This window comes from Notothenia rossii (assembly GCF_949606895.1).
Source record: "Notothenia rossii genome assembly, chromosome: 3".
In the NCBI taxonomy this organism is placed as follows: Eukaryota; Metazoa; Chordata; class Actinopteri; order Perciformes; family Nototheniidae; genus Notothenia; species Notothenia rossii.
This window is the reverse complement of record NC_136901.1, coordinates 31,485,824-31,508,257: the sequence shown is the minus strand read 5'-3', so window position 1 is coordinate 31,508,257 and position 22,434 is coordinate 31,485,824. Positions and strand designations below refer to the sequence as shown.

At 42.8% G+C, this 22,434-nt stretch overlaps 1 long non-coding RNA gene across 1 annotated transcript; it reads left to right on the top strand.

The window, feature by feature from the left end:
* The first annotated feature begins 111 nt into the window (after positions 1-111).
* LOC307031437 lies at positions 112-7,481 on the top strand. The gene is made up of 2 exons (XR_013805964.1): positions 112-1,321; positions 1,978-7,481. It is a non-coding gene; the product is annotated as an uncharacterized lncRNA (long non-coding RNA).
* The last annotated feature ends 14,953 nt before the right edge of the window (positions 7,482-22,434 follow it).

Sequence of the window (22,434 nt, the reverse complement as noted above, 5' to 3'; positions counted from 1 at the left end):
TTGTAGGTGAAGCAGCAGTTGTAGGTGAAGCAGTAGTTGTAGGTGCATCAGTAGTTGTAGGTGCTGCTGTTGTGGTTGCAACAGTAGTAGGGGCTGCTGTTGTAGGTGAAGCAATCTATGTACACATAATGCACTTCCCCTATTTAACCTTCTCGATTGCACATACTACACTGTAAACATTTCACCTCCCAACAACTCCTAACACAGCATAATAATGTGTTTTATCTGAAACAGTGCATTTTTCTCCACGCCGCAAAATGAAATGTTATATTGTACTTAGTGAAATGGAAAACAGATATTAAATATGTGAATTACTGCCACACACACACAGACACACAAACACAGACAGACACTCACACACAAAAACACTTTCAGACGAAACCCTGCATATTTACCAAAAAATGTACTTACCCATCATTGAGAGATAAAAGATGAAATGTTATAAAATCCCTTTTTCTATCTGAATTCGATGTACCAAACTATTTCATTGTCTTTTTTATATAGTCCTTGTCAAGTCTGAGAGATTGCAAACCTCTTCTCTTAAATGACAGTCCTCATCTATACCAAGGCCTTTATATTGGAATGAAAGAAAGGCTTATGACGTGGCTCAAAGGTCATACATTTTTAAATATGTTGCTACACCTCGGCAACTAAAACAACCAAATATATGGATAGAGAATGTCAGACATCAACCTGTCAGTTTGCTGCATCATATTCAAAGTATTGTAGTGGCAATTTCTTATGTTACTTTATATGGTAAAGCCAAATGATTATATTATGCTTAGAAATTGTATTGGAGCAACTCAACCTGTTGAACCACAAGGGAGCATCCCGCCAAGGTCGTACCTGAAGAATCCGGCCCTCCCTAAGGGAGGATTGTAAGATAATAGTTTTCTGTAGTTGTCTTATCTTTTACTTCCTGCACAGCAATCAGTCCTCTATAAAACACACACACACATTATACCCTGTGTGCACTCCTGCAGACTACTCTATACTCTGTGAGACATGTACCTTCGAGGCGCCTCGAATAAAGATCTTAAAAGACAACGCTGCCTGCTTTCACCAGTTTATTATTGATTACTCTCATTGTACATCTTTACAGTGTTGACGAGTTTAAAATATCCACAACAAATTGGTGTCAGAAGAGTGGGATCTCTGAAAGCTCCGTCGGGGACACCCAGGTACGCTGGTGGTTGGCCGCCGGGATCCTCGGATTCTCCTCTACCTCGACAGAAAGTGTTACGGGACGAGAGGACCAGCGCCTGAGTGAAACTGATTGACTTCACGAGATCCAACGAACTCAATTCCTCTAAAATATCTGGTGAGATGTACAATTTCTAATTGTTTAAAAGTAAAACGTAATTAACCTCCATGACATTTATTAAGCGGGTTGCTCAAAAGTAGGATATTTGGTATATCCGTCGTAAAAGGTTTTACGATCAGTTTTTGTGTGATTTGTACTGAGGAACAAATATCACATCACCGACGGGTGAAAAATAGTGTTTTGGTAACACGGGGTGTTTTGGTAACACTTAAAGACTTTCTCCATGGGGACAAAGCAAAGTAAGGGGGCAGAGCCTCCTGAGGGCCCAATTGTAGATGTCATGCGAGCAAAATATGGTGAAAGCAGTCTGTCTAAATTAAATATATGGACGGAAATGTTCGGATTTCCAAAGGGAGGATCTTTGAGTAAATAAAAAATCAAAGACCTAAAGGACAAATTACAAGAGTGTGAAGATGGAATGAGAAAGAAGAGTACAATCAAAGTAAAAGAGTTGGAAAAGATAGAAAGTCACAGAAAGTAGTTAAAATACTGGGAGGGTGAAGCAGAATGCCGTGAAAGGAGGCAGTTGGCCTCGGCAATAAAGAAAATAAAGGTGGATGATGAAAGTGAAGGAAAAAGGGAAAATAAATGTTGTCCGAAATAACACAATCCATTCCACCAGACATCCACTTCTCTGTATCTGTCTCTTACAGGTACGAGGGACCCTCTCCTCGACCACGGATTTCCGTTCCACCCTCAGGTCCATCCACCTCCCCTGGCGTATCGAGACCCAAACCATCTGGACGCCGGTGCCATGGGTGGGGATCAAGCAGAGGCAGAAAAACGACAAACGCCGCGACCGAAAAAACAAGGCCTAACATACCATGGTCCAAGCCGTTACAACCGCCTGGTCACACCAACCCCAAGGAGACGGCCGTGTCAGGGGGGGCCAAAGAGGCAGGGCAGGTGTCCGAGGCCGTGGAGGTTTCAGAGGAAAAGGCAGAGGACGAGGAGGCAACTACACTGGCAATAACGGTGCTTGTTTCCACTGCGGTGAAATGGGTCACTTTATCGCTGAATGTCCGAAGAACACCCAAAAGAAAGACACTCAATCTGCTCAAAACAATGACAATTCTTCAAACTGACATTGTCTGCGGGAGGAGGTGGAGGAAGAGGAGGGAATTCGGTCGAGTGAGACGGGACCTCTGCCTGCAGCATCAAAACAGGGAAGTGCCACACACACACACATCGTGCAAGCTATTGATACATTAGAAAAATTAGAAAACATGCCTGTGGTTAAAGAGGGTACATATTTGAAATATGACACTGAAACAGCATTTAAGAAATTTCCCACACTAACTCTGGCTATCATGGGTGTTGATGTTACATTTTTGGGTGATTCTGGGGCCACACATTCTGTAGTAAAACTGGCAGATTTGCCAAATTGTAAATTTAGTGGTAGATTTATCCACTCAATAGGAGCTGCTGGTGTGACTGTAAAGGAGAAGTTTTCTGTACCAATTCAGTGTAGAGATAACGGTGATGCCAGCCATCCATTTCCCACATCAGTAAAACAGTTTTCTTCTGTCATCTGTCTGCCCTATAAACTTATTGGGCAGAGATCTGATCCTCCGGTTTGGCCTTGATCTCATTTCTACAAATGAGGGTCTAAAGGTCAGACGACCATCTCCTATGATGGTCCAAAAACTCGCATTTGACGAAGAATTGTTGTATGTGTATCAATGGCTGGCAACATTTCCTCATTCTCAGAAACTGTTGCGTTTGGCCCGTCAGCGTGTCTCCTCACTGGCTGTGTTTATGGAAGCTCCTCATTTGCATTGCACTGCTAGTGTTTCTGATGATAAATGCAAATACTATGATGAACAGTTTCTGTTGGAATGTGCGAATGATGAAATCATGCTTAAAACGATGTATTGGAGCTCGCTGCGCAGCGCTATTTCTGTCACACTCACGCCCGCACAACACCAGCTGTATCAAATCCCAGGGGCGGTCCCACACATTTCACTAGCAAGGGGCCCCACTGATAAATGGAGGGATTTGGGTCCTTTCGTTAAAGATTGGGAATCAATTACTGATTGGACAGCCACACACACACCTCAGATCATGTACTCTATGTCACATGATGTGTTTAAGTACGATGTCAACTGTAATGTACACGCGCTGCGTACTCTGGCTCTGATTGGGGATGATTCTGTTAACCCTGTGCCAGGCCCAGGGGAGCCTGTGTTTTCAGGTTACTCTCATATTTCTGAGCTTCCTGTCGCGCTAAAAGATGTGCCTCCGACACTCTGGGCAGCTCACAAATATGATGTTGGTCTAATCCGTTCTGCCGAACCTATTGTTATCACCCCAAAGTCTACCTACCGCCCAAACCAACCCCAGTACCCATTAAAGCGTGAAGCTGTTGATGGCATCCGGCCAGTTTTTACCTCTCTGCTTAAACAAGGGGTCATTGTTCCATGTAATGATTCTCCGGTACGCACTCCAGTGTTTCCTGTTAAAAAGATCCGGTACAAACCTCCTGACGAATGGAGATTTGTGCAGGATTTACGAGCTGTAAATGAAGCCGTACATGCACGTGCGTCGCTCGTTCCAAATCCTTATCTCATTCTCTCTCAGGTTCCAGCCTCTGCAGCCTTTTTCACTGTTGTAGACCTCTCAAATGCATTTTTCAGTGTCCCTGTACACAAAGACAGTCAATTTTGATTCGCATTTGAATATGAGGGCAAGCCATACACATTCACACGTTTGTGTCAAGGCTACTGCGAATCTCCCACTGTGTACAACCAAGCATTGTGTACAAGTTTGGCCTCTCTACAAGTTTCCAAAGGCACCGCTCTCATACAATATGTTGATGACCTCATGATTTGCGCACCCACAGCAGAACAGTGTGAAGCTGATACCATCTCCTTGTTACAACACCTCGCAGCTGAGGGCCACAAGGCCAGTTTGTCTAAACTTCAGTATGTGCAAAAGACAGTTACATTTCTGGGTCACATCATTTCAGGAGAGGGAAAAACACTTTCAGATAAGCGTATTGCATCATTGGCTGCTCTACCAAAACCTGTCACTAAGCGACAGATGATGTCATTTTTGGGTATGTGTTCATACTGCAGGTCATTCATTCCTAACTATTCTCCGCTCGAACAGCCACTCCGTACAATCACGCATGTCACCGGTTTGAAACCTGCGGATCGCCTTATATGGACGCCAGAAGCCGACGAAGCCTTCATTAACATGAAGCTGGCTCTCCAATCCCCGCCGACGCTAGGTCTGCCTGATCCTACCAAGCCTTTTACACAGGCAGTAGATGAACACGATGGGTGTATGACCTCAGTTCTCCTTCAAGATCATGGGTGAAAACAGAGGCCTGTTGCCTATTTTTCCTCCAAGCTGGACACTGTAGCTGCTGGCCTGCCTAAATGTCTCCGTGCAGTTGCTGCAGCTGAAAAAGCTCTCAACTCTTCACGTGACATTGTAGGTTATGCACCTTTAACACTGTTGGTTCCACATGCTGTTTCTCTCATCCTCTGTGAACAGAGAACATCACACCTCTCTGCTGCACGTTATCTTAGGTATCACACATGCCTGTTAGACATGCCTAATGTTGAAGTCAAACGCTGTACCACTCTGAATCCAGCATCTCTTATGCCTCTCCCAGAAGACGGTGACGAACACGACTGTGTTGCCGAGCTTCTTATTGTATGTACTCCCAGACCTGACTTAAAAGATGTACCCCTGACCAACCCTGACCTTGTTTTGTATGTTGATGGGTCCGCCTCTCCCGACCCTGTGGGCACTAATCGGGTGGGTTTCTCTGTTGTTACAGATTCTGCTGTCCTCTGTTCCGGACCGCTCCCATGCCACCTCTCAGCACTTGTGCAGCAGAGCTCATAGCACTGACTGAGGCCTGCACTTTGGCAAAAGGCAAATCTGTAACTATCTACACTGACTCACGTTATGCCTTCGGGGTAGTACACGATTTTGGGGCTATCTGGAAGTGTAGACAATTCCTGAAATCTGACGGTAAGCCAGTGCTTAACCATGTCCTAGTTGCAGGCTTATTGGACGCCATTCTGCTCCCGTCTGAGGTCGCAGTATGTAAATGTGCTGCACACACCAGCAACACCGACCCCGTTTCATTAGGAAATGCTGCTGCTGACTCAGCTGCAAAGGCAGCCGCCCTGATTCCTCTCGCACCACACGCACACTCGTTTGTTAACATCCCTGTTTCCTCCATCACTGACAATATGTCGTCACTAACTGCCATGCAGCAGTTAGCTCCACCAACAGAAAAAGCACAGTGGAAAACTGCTGGTGCTACCTTTGACCCCACCTCCAGCATCTGGGTTGGTCCAAATTCCAATCCATGTCTCCCGAGGCATTTTTTCTCACATTTTGCTAAATTGACACATGGGTTGGATCATGTGTCAAAAGGGGGGATGTTAGAGGCTATCAATCAACATTGGTTCACAAGGGGATTCACAGTAACAGCTCAAAAGCATTGTGAAGCATGCTTAATTTGCATTACGCAAAATTCTGGTAGACCGGTAAAGGTTACAGGAACAGGTGCACACCCACCCCCAACTAGACCATTTGAGCACCTAATGCTGGATTTCATCGAACTTAGTCCATCCGAGGGTAAGAAACACTGTCTTGTAATGGTTGACATGTGGTCCAAATGGGTTGAAGCATTTCCGGTAAACGCACAGACAGCAAATGCTGTGGCTAAAGCTTTACTAAGGGAAATTATTCCTAGATGGGGGATACCAAGCAAGATCTCTAGTGACAATGGTTCACATTTTGCTAATGAGGCCATTGCACAGATAGGAGAATACCTTGGCATGGACATCAGAAAGCATTGTGCTTACCATCCACAGAGTGGTGGTGCGGTGGAAAGAGAGAACGGTACAATCAAAAACAAGCTAGCAAAATGCTGCGCAGACACAGGTTTATCCTGGACACAAGCCCTGCCCATTGTGCTGATGTACATGAGGATGCGGAAACGAACATGGAGTCAACTCAGCCCGTTTGAGATCCTTTTTGCAGCTCCTCCACAGATTGGGATCAAGGCTCCAGGATGTCCTCTCCCCTCCACAACTTTGTGTGAGGATGCTATGTTGTCCTATTGTGTTAACCTGTCATCCAATTTAGCAGATATCAGACGCCAGGTAGCGGCAGCTCTACCTACCCCTGCTACTGGTCCACTCCACCGTATCCAACCAGGCGACTTCGTGCTGGTCAAGGACTTCCGGAGAAAGAGCTGGAAATCCAGCCGTTGGCAAGGTCCCTACCAGGTGCTTCTCGTCACCCAGACAGCGGTCAAGGTCGCCGAGAGAGCCACGTGGGTCTACGCCAGCCACTGCAAAGCTGTCATCTCCGCCCCAGTCTAGCCGGTCCAGTAGAAACAGACGACGACAAGTGACGTGCCAAGTCACCACCAGCACCACACACGCAGCACATACACCCTAGTACCACACACAAGACTCATGGGCGACGGCCAGCTGTGCTTTTTCATATGCCTCTGGTTCCTCGTCTGTGCCGTCATGGTGTGGGGTTTAATTGACATGGTCATGAAGGCACGGGCTCAGTCAGACTAGACACATCCACGAAGCAGACGACGACACCAACATAAACTGTTTGCCTGATCGCTGGCGAGTGATTGAAGATGGAACCCCTCGTACAAGAATTGGCTAACGCCCACCTGGAAAGACGACAACGCAACCGTGAGCAATGCAGAAACTGTTGGAGGGTCTGGACACTAGTAGAGTGGATCCTTTGCATATTCCTTATGGGTTTTGTGTTTGCCATAATCCTATACTTCATGTATCCATGGTTAGTACACAGCCCTCTAATCAAAGTCAAAGTAGCAAAAAGGTATGTTGGGGAATCCGGGAGAACCGTATGGTCAAAGGGGCTTATCAAAGCAGGGATTGGTAACATTACTCTGGGAGAAGAGGAAAATAGCACATTGCAGTTAGACCCGTGTAACTACTTCCCTTGCCCCAACCCTAGGAAGCTGGGGCGGGCAGACGGCTACATCTGCTATGTAATAGATGGCAGTTACACTAGCACCATGTGAGCACATGGCGAACGCCACACTGCGCGCAATAAACTCCACCGAGATGATGACTAACTCCTTCGAATTGTACGACCCGGTGGCACGCGTTCACCCCAGCCGTCTAGAAAACCTTACCCATAGTGTCTGCATTAGTAGAAGGAAAAACCGCATAGGCTTACACCTTGGCACAACCACGGGTTGTACTCGTATCATAAAAAACACATGCGGCGCTGAAAAATTCAATCTCAAAGACTGTCTAGTAAAAGGATTTCCCGATAGAATCAATTCGTCCCAAGCATTCCCTAAAGTCACGCATACCTCTCTTCTCCTAGCATGGCCTACCGATGCTGGGGCAGGGGCTCCGCAAGACTATGTGTGGCTGTGCGGAAACAAGTTGTATCAAGTCTTAGCACCCTTTTGGACGGGCACGTGCACCTTAGTGGATTTGACTCCAGCAATCACCGTTCTCGACTCATTGATGCATACTACACACCACTATCCAGAATTCAGACATCCCGACCACCATAGGGCTAAGAGGGCTTCAATGACATCTCACGGCGAGAAGGGTTTCAGCGGGGCGTTCCCCTGGTGGGGCTCCGTGAATAACGCTCATAATATAGACAAAATACACACACGATTGGAAAACCTCACTTTCGAAGTTACTCAAGGTTTTCAGGCACTGAATCCGTTTATGGTAGCAACTAGAAATATGCTAATGCAACATCAATTTGCTCTAGATATCCTGTTTGCCTCAAGAGGGGGCCTATGTCACGTTATTGGAGACTCTTGTTGCACATGTATACATTCCAGACATATCAGAGAACATGACTCGCACCATACAACACCTTAACGCACTTCTGGCAGACATGAAGGCTGACGATGTGGACTACGACCCTATAGGCTGGGACTGGTGGTCCTGGCTCACATCAGGAGGGTGGGAAGGTTGGCTGGCCAGAATAGTCACGCCACTCCTCACCATCTTAGCCTTGCTCCTCTGTTGTACATGCTGTGTAGTTCCCCTCATGAAGAAATGTTTTTCTAGTATGATCTCCTCTGCATTTGTACAATACACCGCTCTACCTCAAACCATTGACAAAGTTACGACCAACCCAGATTCAGCCCCCACTGATTCCGACACTGAAGAGTCAGACACTGAACTGTAAAATTGTGTGTAAAATTGCCATTCCCTCTTTTCAGTATTCTTTTTCTTTCTACATACGGAGTCTGTCCTCCACAAAAACAGCCATTTTCCATGATATGTTTATGATGTGTTTACTTAAACCAGCGATGGAGTGTATTCATTGATGTGTTATATCAGTCTATCCTGTCATTTGTTTTATTTTCTTGATTGATCAAATATGATCAAAAGGGGGGAATGTAGTTGCAATTTCTTATGTTACTTTATATGGTAAATCCAAATGATTATATTATGCTTAGAAATTGTATTGGAGCAACTCAACCTGTTGAACCACAAGGGAGCATCCCGCCAAGGTCGCACCTGAAGAATCCGGCCCTCCCTAAGGGAGGATTGTAAGATAATAGTTTTCTGTAGTTGTCTTATCTTTTACTTCCTGCACAGCAATCAGTCCTCTATAAAACACACACACACATTATACCCTGTGTGCACTCCTGCAGACTACTCTATACTCTGTGAGACGTGTACCTTCGAGGCGCCTCGAATAAAGATCTTAAAAGACAACGCTGCCTGCTTTCACCAGTTTATTATTGATTACTCTCATTGTACATCTTTACAGTGTTGACGAGTTTAAAATATCCACAACAGTATTTGCCCTTCTTTTGTCTGAGGAACAGGTTACTTTGGCAATCCATCGTGTGAATGTTGAAGGAGGTTTCACTAGTGTTACAGAAGGTTAGGGGATAACTACACATCTTAAAAACTCTCAAATTAGACGTCAAATGTTTTTGCATCGGATTGTGAGCTTTTCGTAGAAATCAGATTACTTAGTCCTTCTATTTCTGTCATCACCATCAGATCTAAAGCAAACACTGTTATGATTTGTAGTCCCAGTAGCAACGAAGCCTGTTGACATACAATGGGCGATAATTGTAAATTCAACCAAAAGCTTAAATAAACAGGAACATATTCATAATTTTTATTTGTTAATCCTTCCATTTGATCCTGCTTATCCAGGTCAGGTTCATTTAAATAAGTATGTCCATAAGGATTATATATTTATTTTTGATAGAAAGAATCGGAAAAAGATACACTAAAAAAATGTTTTGTCTTTTTATTCTGGTCTTTATATTTTTGCAATGTATTTGTCTTACTAAGAACCATATACTGCAAGTATAAACTTGAACAATTATGTATTTTACATTGAGATTGAGGTTGGAGAAAAATACTGGTTGATTTTCACTGTTTATTAAATGCAGCATCACATTTTTATAAATATAAATACTATTTAGTGTACTCATATTGTCTTTGTTTGATAGGCAATTGCTTTTAATAATCTGAATTCAGTATGCAGTTTACTTTGACGCGGGGGTGAGCAGCATAGGTGGGGAGAGGCGGGGCTATTCATCATTATCAGAAAATGATCGTATAGGGCGTACACACGGAGCCGTTGGACCCCCCAGAGCGTTTCGTATGCCGATCTATCCACCTTGGGACCCGTTATCGTTTCCGCAGTTGTTTACTGTCATATTCAGTAACGCAAACGACCGTTTTCGTCCTCGTGTGGCCGGCGCCTCAGGCTCTGTGACCGAGAGTTGAATGACCGGTCATAAAACTAAGACTAAATGCTGGAGCACATTCCTTAAAGCTGGCGTCCCAGATCAGGGTTAGTCGTAAACCAGTAGCGTGGCGTGGAGAACAAATTAGGGGAAGCCAATAATACGTCCTTTCTTTTGGAGTGGGGGGGGGGGGGGGGTGTGGTGGTCAATGTAATAACGTAACCAAATGAGTGATTACAGCGCCCGGTATCATTTTACACACATTTGTATCATACAGATGCAGGACTTACACACGCCTGTTATCTGACTGACAGGTCCGCACGCACTCTCCAGCCGAAACTCTAATAAGCATTCATTCACAAACTAAATCAGGAGACCTTTAACGTTTTACGTCCGGTTCGCTCCTTTGTTCCTCGCTGTACACAGCTCCAGTTTGGGCATTGTCCTGATATCAGATTGTATTTGTTGTTGCTGCTGCAGCGGAAGTTTAGTACAATTATTTTTGATTAAATACTCCAAATCTCCACCCTCCATAATTGCACTTGCTTCAGTTGCTTGCTACTTTCTAACAGCGGTGAAAGTGGTGCAGTGACGCTACCTATCTTCTATCGATTAGATTTATGATTCGAAAATTATAAAAGTAGGGTAGACATGTGGATATTATCCGACTGAACAAAACGTGCATTGATCTAACAGGTTCGTTTTCCACTGACCTTATTTTGAGCTATTTTCCAAAATCCTATGGAGAAATCCCATTGCTATTTTGTCGAGGGAAACCGAGCGCAGCTTATTTCCGCTTTTTGGGACGCGTCACTGCACCACTAAGTTGATGCGATTTGATTGGATTGTGAGGCAAGGGAAGCCAGCCGCCTCTGGCTTCCCTTGGCATGGCCCTGACCAATCACAGGTTGGCAGGGGCATGACGTGAGCCTCATCTGATTGGTCAATCCCTCCATTTTTTTTTCACCAAGGGAAGCAAATTTCGGCTGGCCTCCTCTCGCAACAGAGAGTGCAATCTACTGTTTCACCATAACATCTAGAGGGGCGCTGTTTCAATCTTTGTAAAATACTCCATGAGAATGGGGGAGAGACGGGCCGGCAGCAACACACAACCAAGAATTTCCGAAACTAAACGAAGTTTTTTAATTTATTTATTAAAATTATAACTACAATCCGAAAAAACAGGGGAAGCCTGGCTTCCCTTGGCCTCCAGGAGAAAACGCCACTGTCGTAAACGTCAACAGGCAATAAGGTTAAATATTTAGAAGTAAAGACAGAATTAATCCCTAACACCTATGACTGCAACACCAACAATAGCAGCACTAAGACTTACAAATAAACCATAGTAGCCCAAATTTGATATTTCAAACCGTTTTGTTTCTCCTTCTGCAGTAACCAGTGGTGTAGTGGGCGTTGGACGCGTGGGTACGCCGTACCCCCACTTATTTGAAGTATGATGTTTTTTTTAATAGTTTAATACATATAAAAGCATTGCCAGTGTTATCAGTTGCAAGTGTGTATTTGTTGTAATAATGACGAAAACATAATAGGCAGATTTCAAAGTAATTATAATAAAAACGTAGCTCAAGCATTTATGCAACTTGATTTGAAGTGTGTGTGTGTGTGTGTGTGTGTGTGTGTGTGTGTGTGTGTGTGTGTGTGTGTGTGTGTGTGTGTGTGTGTGTGTGTGTGTGTGTGTATGTGGGGGTGTGTGTGTGTGTGTGTGTGTGTGTGTGTGTGTGCGCTGCTCTGCTCACCTGCAGCTTCTCCCGCTGTGATGCAGCGGTGAACGGAGCAAAACACACACTTCAAGTCAGATCATCACCCTTTGCTATTTTAATTACCTCTCAAACTACCTAAACTAGTTATAAATATGTTTATTTTTACTGTCGGGTCACTCATTACTGGATCAGCTGCTGCATGAGACAGACACTGACGCTGTCAGAGAGGGAGGAAAAAGAGAGGCTCCGTGTATTTTATTATTATATCATATAGAGTTGTTATTCATTTGTTTTAAAGCTCAATAAATAGCAAAGAAGACCTTTGACTGGCACTTTTATAATGTTGTCCGGAAGATTAAAACTTTAATACACGTTGACTGGCGAAAATCTCTGCCCGGTTCCCTCGGCCCCCACCGCGGAGAATAAACAGAAGGGCAACCATGACAACCATGCTTCTTCGCTGCTTTTGTGGAGGAAGTTACAGCGCCACGTACAGGCTCCTGTATATGTACTTGAGTTTCTCCAGCGGTTGGAGCTAAACAGAGCTGTCTCGTGTGGACAGACACTATCCGGTGAACATTGCGTGTGGACTGAAGTTATTTTGCGATTGCGTTTTCAATCCTATGCGTTTAGCCGTATGCGTCCTTGTGTGGCCGGGGCCTATAGTCAGATGAGTGATTCAGTGGCTCCAGGTGTTAACGCCCCATCCCCCAATATGTGGTTTAACCCTCTGTAAACTAGTTAAATGGGCTATCGAGAGAGATACTGGGCAGAATTGACATGACAACCAACCCTTGCAGTCAGAACCTTTTGCTGCTGTGACTTGATATGAATTCTCTGGCCGTTGACTTGTGATAAACATCATTGTTTGATATCAAAGCTCCAACTCTCCTCGTGTCTCTCTGAGTCCTGACTCTCCATTGCTGCAGAAGTTTCCCTTACAATAAGTGCGATAGAAGTTGTTGCAGTAGCACTTGCAAGAGAGAGAGAGAGAGAGAGAGAGAGAGAGAGAGAGAGAGAGAGAGAGAGAGAGAGAGAGAGAGAGAGAGAGAGAGAGAGAGAGAGATACATAGATACATAGATACATAGCATACAGTTAGCACACAGATAGCGATAGATAGCATAGATGATGAGCGGTAAAGAAAAGCGATTGGCCTTCCAGCGGGTAAGAAAGTCGGCACTACATTGCTGTGTGCCCCTTTGTACAAATAAGTCCCGTTATAATCGGGAGATAAGTTTCCATTCATTTCCTATTGATGCTGAGGAAAAGGCTCAGTGGCTGATCAAGGTCCGTAGGGACAATTTCAGCCCCACAACAAATACCCGTGTGTGTAGTAGGCATTTTCGACCAGGAGACTTATTGGTCACAGCTGGAGGACTGAACAGAGTAAAGAAAGGAGCTACACCTGTTCTCTTTGCTTGGAATAACTACGAGCTACCTACACCCAGTGCTTGAATTGGAATAAAAAAAGTGCATGTACTCTAAATCAGCAACAAGTATTTGGCACAAAGTCATAGTATATCCTATAATGCTGGTGGGTTTGTCTCTTTACTGTATATTTTAGAAAGGCTCACTGTACTTAAACAAAATGACTCAGGGTGCATCTGAGATTAGAGGGTTAGGTAAAGTGCTATTTTTATAAGTGGGGAGTGGACCTGACACCCTCTAGTCTAGGGGGTTCTGGGGGCATGCTCCCCGGGGAACATTTTTTTAAATATTGAAGTTAGATGCATCAATCTGGTGCACTTTGAGAGCAAAATGAAGAGATATATGGATACCTCTCAACATCCATAATGAAACAACTGTAAACAGATTTACTTTTTCTTTATGGATATAAAAGAAAGTAAAGCTTGACTCCTACTGGCTAGTTAAATGACTCCTCGTCCCTGAGGCCACTACCAGTTTTTTGTGCCATTTTGTTGGATGTATTTGTCAATAGCGTTGCTGCACAAAGTGATAGCCCTCTAGTTTAGATCTACTACCCAAAAAGAAACATATGGAGATGGGTTACTATTTTAAAAAAATTGCAAATCTATTTGGGAACAGTGGAGCCGGGCCTCAAATCCTATAGGGGGGTCCGGGGGCATGCTCCCCCGGTAAGATTTTTAAATGTTGGACTTAAATGCATCAATCTGGTGCATTTTGAGGGGGAAATAAAGAGACTACACCAATATGAAACAAAAATGTATACATTTAAATAATCATAAAATCATAAGTACATGGCCATAACCAATAACATACAATATCCAATATGAAAAAACATTGAAACTTGTTTATTTATTTGTTTTTTGTTCATTTATAGTTGTGAGTGTGTCTGGGCTCCTGAATCGGCCTCTCCTGTCTCCCTCCTCTCCCCCCTGCTCCTCTTTGAGGCAACAGCAAAGACTAGTTTTAGCTCTCAACAAGTTTATCTTACCTTTTTTCACCTAGTTAACATTTTGTTTGTATTATTCATGCATATTTTACTAATCACTACCCCCTCAAATGGAAATATGTGTTTACATAAATGGTGACCGAACCGTTTGAGACCCACTGAGATAACTTAAACTAAGTTAACTATCTAAAGACTCAGAGAGTAATTTACCTCATCAAAGCTGTAGTTATCAGCCTCTCAGTCTGACAGCAAAGGACTCTCCCTCCACCTTATTGTTGAAACAGTTCCGTATATCCGTTAGCGCAGCTAGCTAGCACCAGATGCTAACAACAATACACGTAACCGGTGCGCGCGCTTTCTCGCTCGCTCGCGCCACACATACACCAACACACACCCTCCCGAGCTTGAATGACACACAGAGACCAATGGAGGGCATTAGTATGATCTGTATGAAAGTGGCAATGTCGGCAGGCCACGTCATGTAGACAGCCACTCACCCTCTGTGAGTCAGAGTCAGACCCACATTTGCGCTGCGTTGCGTTTACAATATATACGTATATTGCCGGCGGCTGAGTACCGGCATTTTACTGAGTACCGCCGGCACCTTGCCGGTACTCAGTAAGAAGTGCCGGTGTTACAGTACAAGTTGAGTCATGACAACTGGCGACATTCTATTATTTTCGTCATAGGAATCCGGGGCGTGTACATTGAGGACCCATTGTTGACTTACCAGGAAAGAAACATCGTTTGTCGTTTACGTTCATCTTTTGCTATATCTGCCTCCATAGGATCACTTTGATGCACATTCAGTACTCGTATGTGAGGTTGTGGGGCAGAGGTCGATATCGTGACGCTTACAGGGAGGTATCGAACATTACAAAGTAGGTGACTGTGTAGATGCCTGTTCAAAATATTGCAAACTTGAATAAATCATTTAAATTATATTATTTGTTTCCGACTTTCATTTGTTCATCGTTCTTAATGTGATGTATATTAGCTTTGATAGCTGTCCATACCTTCAGACAGCCTAAAAGTAAAACACAAGTTGTTTATTCACAAACGCTCATCGACATGACTGGATCACTCATGACAAGTTGTGATCAGCTCCGATTAAATTGTGATATCAATTCTGTAGCTATTCTCCAGGGAGCACGTTTTTTTGATGAAATACCTGTATCCCTCTCATCACAACAAGACTCTACACTGTGCAGGAAAAACAATTACATACATGAAAATAACCTTGATGCATGGGAATGAAACACACAAACTATCTTCCGTGGCTATGCTGATATGTCACAGTAACAGTCAACCACATAAAAGTAAGTCCAGCGGGGCAAACGTTGAATACATATAATACAGTAGTTCTATTATGCCTTTAAGCCTATACGTTTAACCCATAAGAACCCGGACCCATTTCTACTTTTGGGGAAATTAAGGGGAACGTCATTTAGACTAAATAGACACATTTCTGACAAGTAACCCCCCTAGTGTCAAATATCTGAAATGTGACATATATGTCACATTGGGCTTTAATCGTAAAGTAACTCTTATTTATAACTTCATTAATGAGGATGATGTTTTGGTTTACATTTGTTTGAACATACTTTCAATTGAATAATAAGGAATATGTTAACTAAATATAATTGAATCAGCTAAATTAACTGAGCAGATCATAATCATATTTGTAATTGTACATATATGTCACTCTGGGTTTACTGTGAATGTTTAGGGTTAATGTCCCGATGTGACACCAGTGTCACAGCAATATTTATGGCATTTGTTTCATATTAATTTCATCAAGAAATGTTTCTACAACATATGTAATCAGAATCAGAAAAGAGCCAAAGACAGCTTAATGTTTAACAAATGACATGTCATGTAAGCATTTTTATTCTTAAATGGCTTGAATGTTAGCTTTAGCAACAAAAAACATTTCCAAATGTAGCTAGTTCTGTCACATGTGTTAGCCTGGCACATGGACATCTTGGACATGTTGTTATGGGAACACAAAAGCAAATGACAAGGACCATGACCCACCAGACTGTTCAGTGTGTGTCACTTAGGGACTTCATGAGACAAAAAAGGCTAAAGTTGTATAAGGAACTTTCCAGAGCATTTAAAGTTCATGTGACACCTGTGTCTAAGCAATTATGTCTGTCTTCTGTGTTGCACCATGAGGACCCACTGATATAAAATGCTTAACCGTCTAAGTTGCAACCATGCACTTTTTGGAGGGCTAAGTGCCAGCTTGACATCTTTTTGGCTTCATTTATAGAAGGAAAGACAACAGTGATAGTTATGTTTCAGAATAACATTTATTGGAAATTGTTAGAACAATCTCCCTGGTCACCGGCTTGAGCTTGAGCCTCAGGATCCATGTATCTGTGATCCTCTCCAGAATGGAAGGAGTCATCACATACAGAGCATCAACTAGTTCCTGAACAGTGTCCTTCACATGCTGATATCCAAGAGAGGGAGTTCCACAGTCACAAGATGGAGGAATAGAAAGCAGTATTCAATGTTTACTTCAGATTAGCTCCACGTCAGAAATGAGCATGCTTGTCATATGTCTCTCTCCATAGAGGCTGAATCATCATGTTAATCACATAGCTATCATATGCCTCAAACAGTCCTGATGCTCTTCTAGGTAATCACACATCCTGTCATGTTCACAGCTACAGTTGATACCTTTGTTATCATGTTACCCTCATGTTGGAAGAGGACATTCAGGATTTTGCCAACAGAAATAATAAACTGTGTGTGTGTGTGTGTGTGTGTGTGTGTGTGTGTGTGTGTGTGTGTGTGTGTGTGTGTGTGTGTGTGTGTGTGTGTGTGTGTGTGTGTGTGTGTGTGTGTGTGTGTGTGTCTAAGAAGTGCAGCCTTTACAAAAGAAATCTGCATTGAGAGAGGGCTCCCCAACACAGTACGTGTGGTACCACATAGTGCACCCAGTGCACTCGATCTTAAAAATAAACAGAAAAACGACTTGTTAGAATATTGACAAACGTTTTAACATCCCTCATCCAGAGTAAGCAGTAATCAAGTTGTTTACATTTCATTAAGCAAGCAATGTATAGTTTTAGATCTTAGCTGTTTTCCTTTCTGTTTAGAGTCCATGCTCAGAAGTTTCTTCAACTGCTCCATTGTCATCCCATAGTGCAAAGGCATGCAAGTTTGGTGAATTAAAGTAAACATTTATAATATCTGTTATAGAGAGTGTTCACCCAGTGCTGTAGAGGTAACCAATCCAGGGTGTATCCCAGTCCTCCAGCCAAATGTTGGTCAGGAAATAAATACAACTTCTTACCCATTGGTCAACCTTAGGCCCTATGCTATGTTCCCCACAGGCCCGACACAGCTCGGATAGGTCATCTGTAAAAAAATTATTAAGAAATACAGGCATTAAGGTATTGAAATGCCAAATAAGACACAATATTTACGTTTCCCCTGTCTAGTCCTGTATACCTGAGTTGTTCACCAGAGCCATTGCCATCTTTAACCTCATTGAGGCCACTCCTTCCTGGTCCACTGGGTACTGGACCTGTTGTTTTTGCAGTATTTGCTCTGCAAGCTTAAAAGGTCTGTCATAAGTATCTTCATAATTTTTGTTAATTACAGATGGTTATATATACACACACACATTACTAAATGTTACCTTCAGAACCAACACACCGCAGCACGTAGAATCCATCTGTTTGGGATGATCGATTGTTGTGCAGGCCCATCTTCCAACTGAAGGTCTGTGTTTTCGGACCAGCGATCTACATAGGAAACAGATAGATTGGGTTTTGTATATAAGCCCAATTCAGATCCTTTTTTAAGTCAAGAAGAGCTGCATGTGTTCACACAGGACAATCTAATGGTATTCAAGTAAAACAGTAGTAATCAGGAACATGATTTATGTGGCTTTGTGTTGCTCCCTCTTAATATAATCAAAAATCCTGAATATGTCTAGTAAACACATTAGAGCTTATATTTTATTCACCTTGTTACATCTTTGCATCTGATTAATTGCTCTTCCGTGGCCCCCAATGGGTTCAAGAACAGGGACCTGTTCTCATTCAGATACATGATCTATGGAAGTGCAAATAAATTATTAAAGTGTTGAGTGTTGAATAAATAAAAATGTCTTGACCCATTAACATTTTAGATTACTTACAATGAGGGTCCAGTGTGCCCCGTCACAGACAGCTCCGGCCGACACCTCATGTTTTGACAAATCCAACTGAAAAATATTTGTACATACATCAGTACATACATATGTTCATATATACACTTATTTCTAGTACTCTACTCACCTTTCTTAAGCCTCCCTTGTGGGTTCCCTGCCAGAGGGAAGTCATTAGGTAGGAGTCCACAATGAAGACCCCAGCTTTGGCCCCAACCCATGCCAGATAGGCATTCACAATCTATGAATACACCAGTATCTTTTGAACCCATTTTCAGAATGATCAGTTTGCCTACTTACATTTTTCATATACAGTAGGCTTACCTCTCCCTCCAACTCCTCTCCCGGGGCCAAGACCAACAGATTTTGACTGTATATTTTGTATGGGCCATACTTGGCCCACAGTGTCTCTTGTCTCCTCCCTGCCCATATGTCTCGGATTACTATAAAAAAAGGCATGTTAGTTATTAATGAAATGCATACTTTAAGGTGTACTTTTTTTCAGTTTACTTACAAGTCTCTACATCAGAGGATGCTCCTCGTGCCTGGCACTCTGTTGTGGAGGTGGAGGTGGGTGTGGGTGTGGAGGGCAGTGGAGCAGCCAGAGGAGAAGGATCCAACACTTTTTGTAATTTAGCAGGGATCCTCTCCTCTGGCTGGACATAGTATTTCAAATGATCAATGTTCACTCTCATTGTCTTTTTTCCTTTTTTTGTAGCAAGGTCCGCTACCTTCCCCTCAATTTTTAGGATCCTGAATGGTCCCAACATGTCTGCCTCTAGCTTTCCTCCTTTCCTCTGTTCCGACCTTTTGTTGCGTTTTAAAACGAAATCCCCCACTTGAAAATTGTCCACTTGCCCACCTTCTTTCCTCTTGCGGATCTTATCTTGGCTTTTTTCTATGTTACCTTTCACCCTCGCGAAAACTGCCTCCTGTTTTTTGAGTCCCTCGAAGACTTCCTCCATTTGCAACAAGTTGCTCACTTTCTCTTCCGTTATCTGCCACAGAAAAGCGTCAGAATGTTGAGAAAACATTGATGTTTGAAATAGTATGAATAATTAAAAAGGATGAGGACATTATCAGATCTTACCTCATACTCCTTGGGCACCTCTGACGGGTACCTCGCTTCCCTCCCAAACATCAGAAAATAAGGACTGAACTTGGTGGTCAGCTGGGTTTTCGTTCTCAGACCAAACATCGTCCCTTGGAGGAGTTGGTCCCACCGTTTGGGCTCACCCTCCACCAGTTTGTTCAGGGACCTAAATTCAGGTCAAGTACAAACACAAGAAGGTAGAACAGAAATTGGTTTCTAATATATGATAAAGCAGCTGATTTATTTACTTTTGTTGTATTTTTAGCTATCAATTCTGATTAGTTCATATAGGAACAGTAATGTTTGTTATTCTATGAACAAATATACCTTTGTATTGTGCCATTTAGTTTTTCCACCAAACCATTTGTTTGTGGGTGGTACGGCGAGCACAGGCTTCTTTTGATGGCCAGCTTCTCACAAAGGTTATAGTTGACCTTGAAGTGAACATTGGGACAAACAGGAAATAAATAAGTTAGCACAGCAGTTACATAATGGGGAGTCATAATTCTTCACAGTAGTACCTTATTGCAAAATTCCCTGCCTTGATCTGTTAGCAGTCTTTTAGGTGCACCAAATTTGTAAAAGAAATCAAGAATACACTTGGTCACCTCATCTGCTGTTTTATTTTTAAGTGGGTATGCCTCTGCCCATTTGGTGAAATAATCAACCATTACACAAATGTACTGATTGCCACCATCGGTTACTGTGAGTTTACCCACTAGGTCCATGCCGACAAGTTCCAGAGGCTCTGTTACCTGAGATGAAAAAAATACACATGAGCATTGCAGTACATTACTGTTGGCATGTTTGAAAGCTGAAACTGTCTGCAAATGTGTCCTGTACTTCAATAGGAGTGTACTCTTTCTTCTCCTTGATAGTGGCCCTCTTGGATTGGCACTGGGGACACGCAGCAATCTGAACAAAAAAACACACTATAAACCTTTATGTGTTGCACTTTTGTACCATAATGTGTAATTTACCTCATTATTTTGAACTCACCCACTTGCGGATGTCCTCCGTCATGCCAGGCCAATAGAACCGCTGAATGATGGCCAGATGAGTTTTCTCCATTCCAGCGTGTCCACCAATTAGGCTGCAGTGGAACTCTATGAAGAGCTCGTTGGCTTCTTCACTTGATAAGACCACTTTTGCAAGGTGCTCAGTCCTGTTTTTTTTCCTCCTGCATATGTAGTTCAGGTCTCCGTCTGGTATTGAAATGTCATAATTATACATGTATCAACAGTGTTATCAAAGCAGATGATGTTCTGAAGACCACATGTCTGAAATGTTTACCTTTAATCCTGAAGGACTCAGCTCTTCTTTTGATAGCAAACCTCTGTTTGTTAGTCAAGACTTCAGGATATATATGGCGGATATGGAAATCCAACAGTTCTTTCACCATGTTTGCATCCATGGTTTGCTGGCCCTCTCTAATATTAAGCCCTACACAAATGCTGTCCCTCCAACACACACACAGGCAAACAACTACTCACTAAATTAACACACAACACACAAGGACAAACAAACAATCACATTCAGTACTCACGCACAATCGATCTTACTCTGTCGAATCTCACTATTCTATCGCTATGTATCTGTCTCTCGCTCTAAATGTCTCTCTCGCTCTAACTCTAAATGTCTCTCTCGCTCTAACTCTAAATGTCTCTCTCGCTCTAAATGTCTCTCTCTAAATGTCTCTCTCGCTCTAAATGTCTCTCTCTAAATGTCTCTCTTGCTCTAACTCTAAATGTCTCTCTCGCTCTAAATGTCTCTCTCTCTAAATGTCTCTCTCGCTCTAAATGTCTCTCTCGCTATGTCTCTCGCTATATCTCTCTCGCTATCCTCATACATTTGTGTCATTTCCACCAGTTTATATAGCACTAGAGACAATCAAGGAGCAGATCACAGCTTGTCCCAGATGGTCAGCTGTGGCCAGCTGTGATCGATCCTGTGATGAACACGTGCTTCAGTTACAGTGTTGGGTGTAATGCGTTACAAAAGTAACGGAGTTACAGTAATGTATAACTGTTAGCTGTAACAAAGTAATGTAATGCATTACTAATAAAATGTGGGTAATATATTGCCCGTTACAATTCTCAGTAACGCAGTAACAACACATTTTAACCCGAAATTAAATGGTTTTATGTTTTTGAACCATTTACCAACATTGCAAGACATTCTGACACCAGAGAAAAATTGTTTACCCTTCAGGCTCATCAAGATCCAGGCTGTCGGATGTTCTTTTCCCCATGACTGCCTCACTGCACAAATATCCCGCTTATTACATACTAAACACACTACAGAGCCCATTCCGTGTTCCTGCTAGTATTTACTTCCTCTCTGCCTTCTTCTGGTGATTTATCTGACGTTCAGCGCTCCGTCTTTTAACCTCTTTTGCTTTCTCTTTCTTGATCCTCCTTAGCAACCTTCATTGTAGTCATCAACAGTGGTCTGTACTACTGTATTAACAACGTGTCACAGGTTCAATGAATCAGAATCGAGTATTCAACTAAGCCATGTAATAAAAGTTGTGAGTAGCCTTAATGGCCTACACAGTTGTTATGCTATACCACATTGTCCTTCACTGGATGTATAATGAGCTGCACTTAACTACATTTTAGCATTTAAAATATTTAGCCATTCTTTTAAGGTTATTTTGGTAGAGTAACTCAAAAATAGGCTAATATAAAAGTAGTGTTAGTCATTACATTTCAGAGACAGTAATATTGTAATGTAACGTAGCCTATTACTTAAAAAAGACATTAGTAAGTAATGTACTGTCTTACATTTTGGAAGTAACTTGCCCAACACTGCAGATGATCCAGTCATCTCGATGTTGCTTTCGGGCTGTGAATAAACAACTTGTGTTTTACTTTTAGGCTATCAAAGCTACTATACATCACATTAAGAATGATGTACAAATGTTTTATATGTATTCAACGTGTGCCCCGCTGGACTTACTTTTATGTGGTTGACTGTTACTGTGACATATCAGCATAGCCACGGAAGATAGTTTGTGTGTTTCATTCCCATGCAT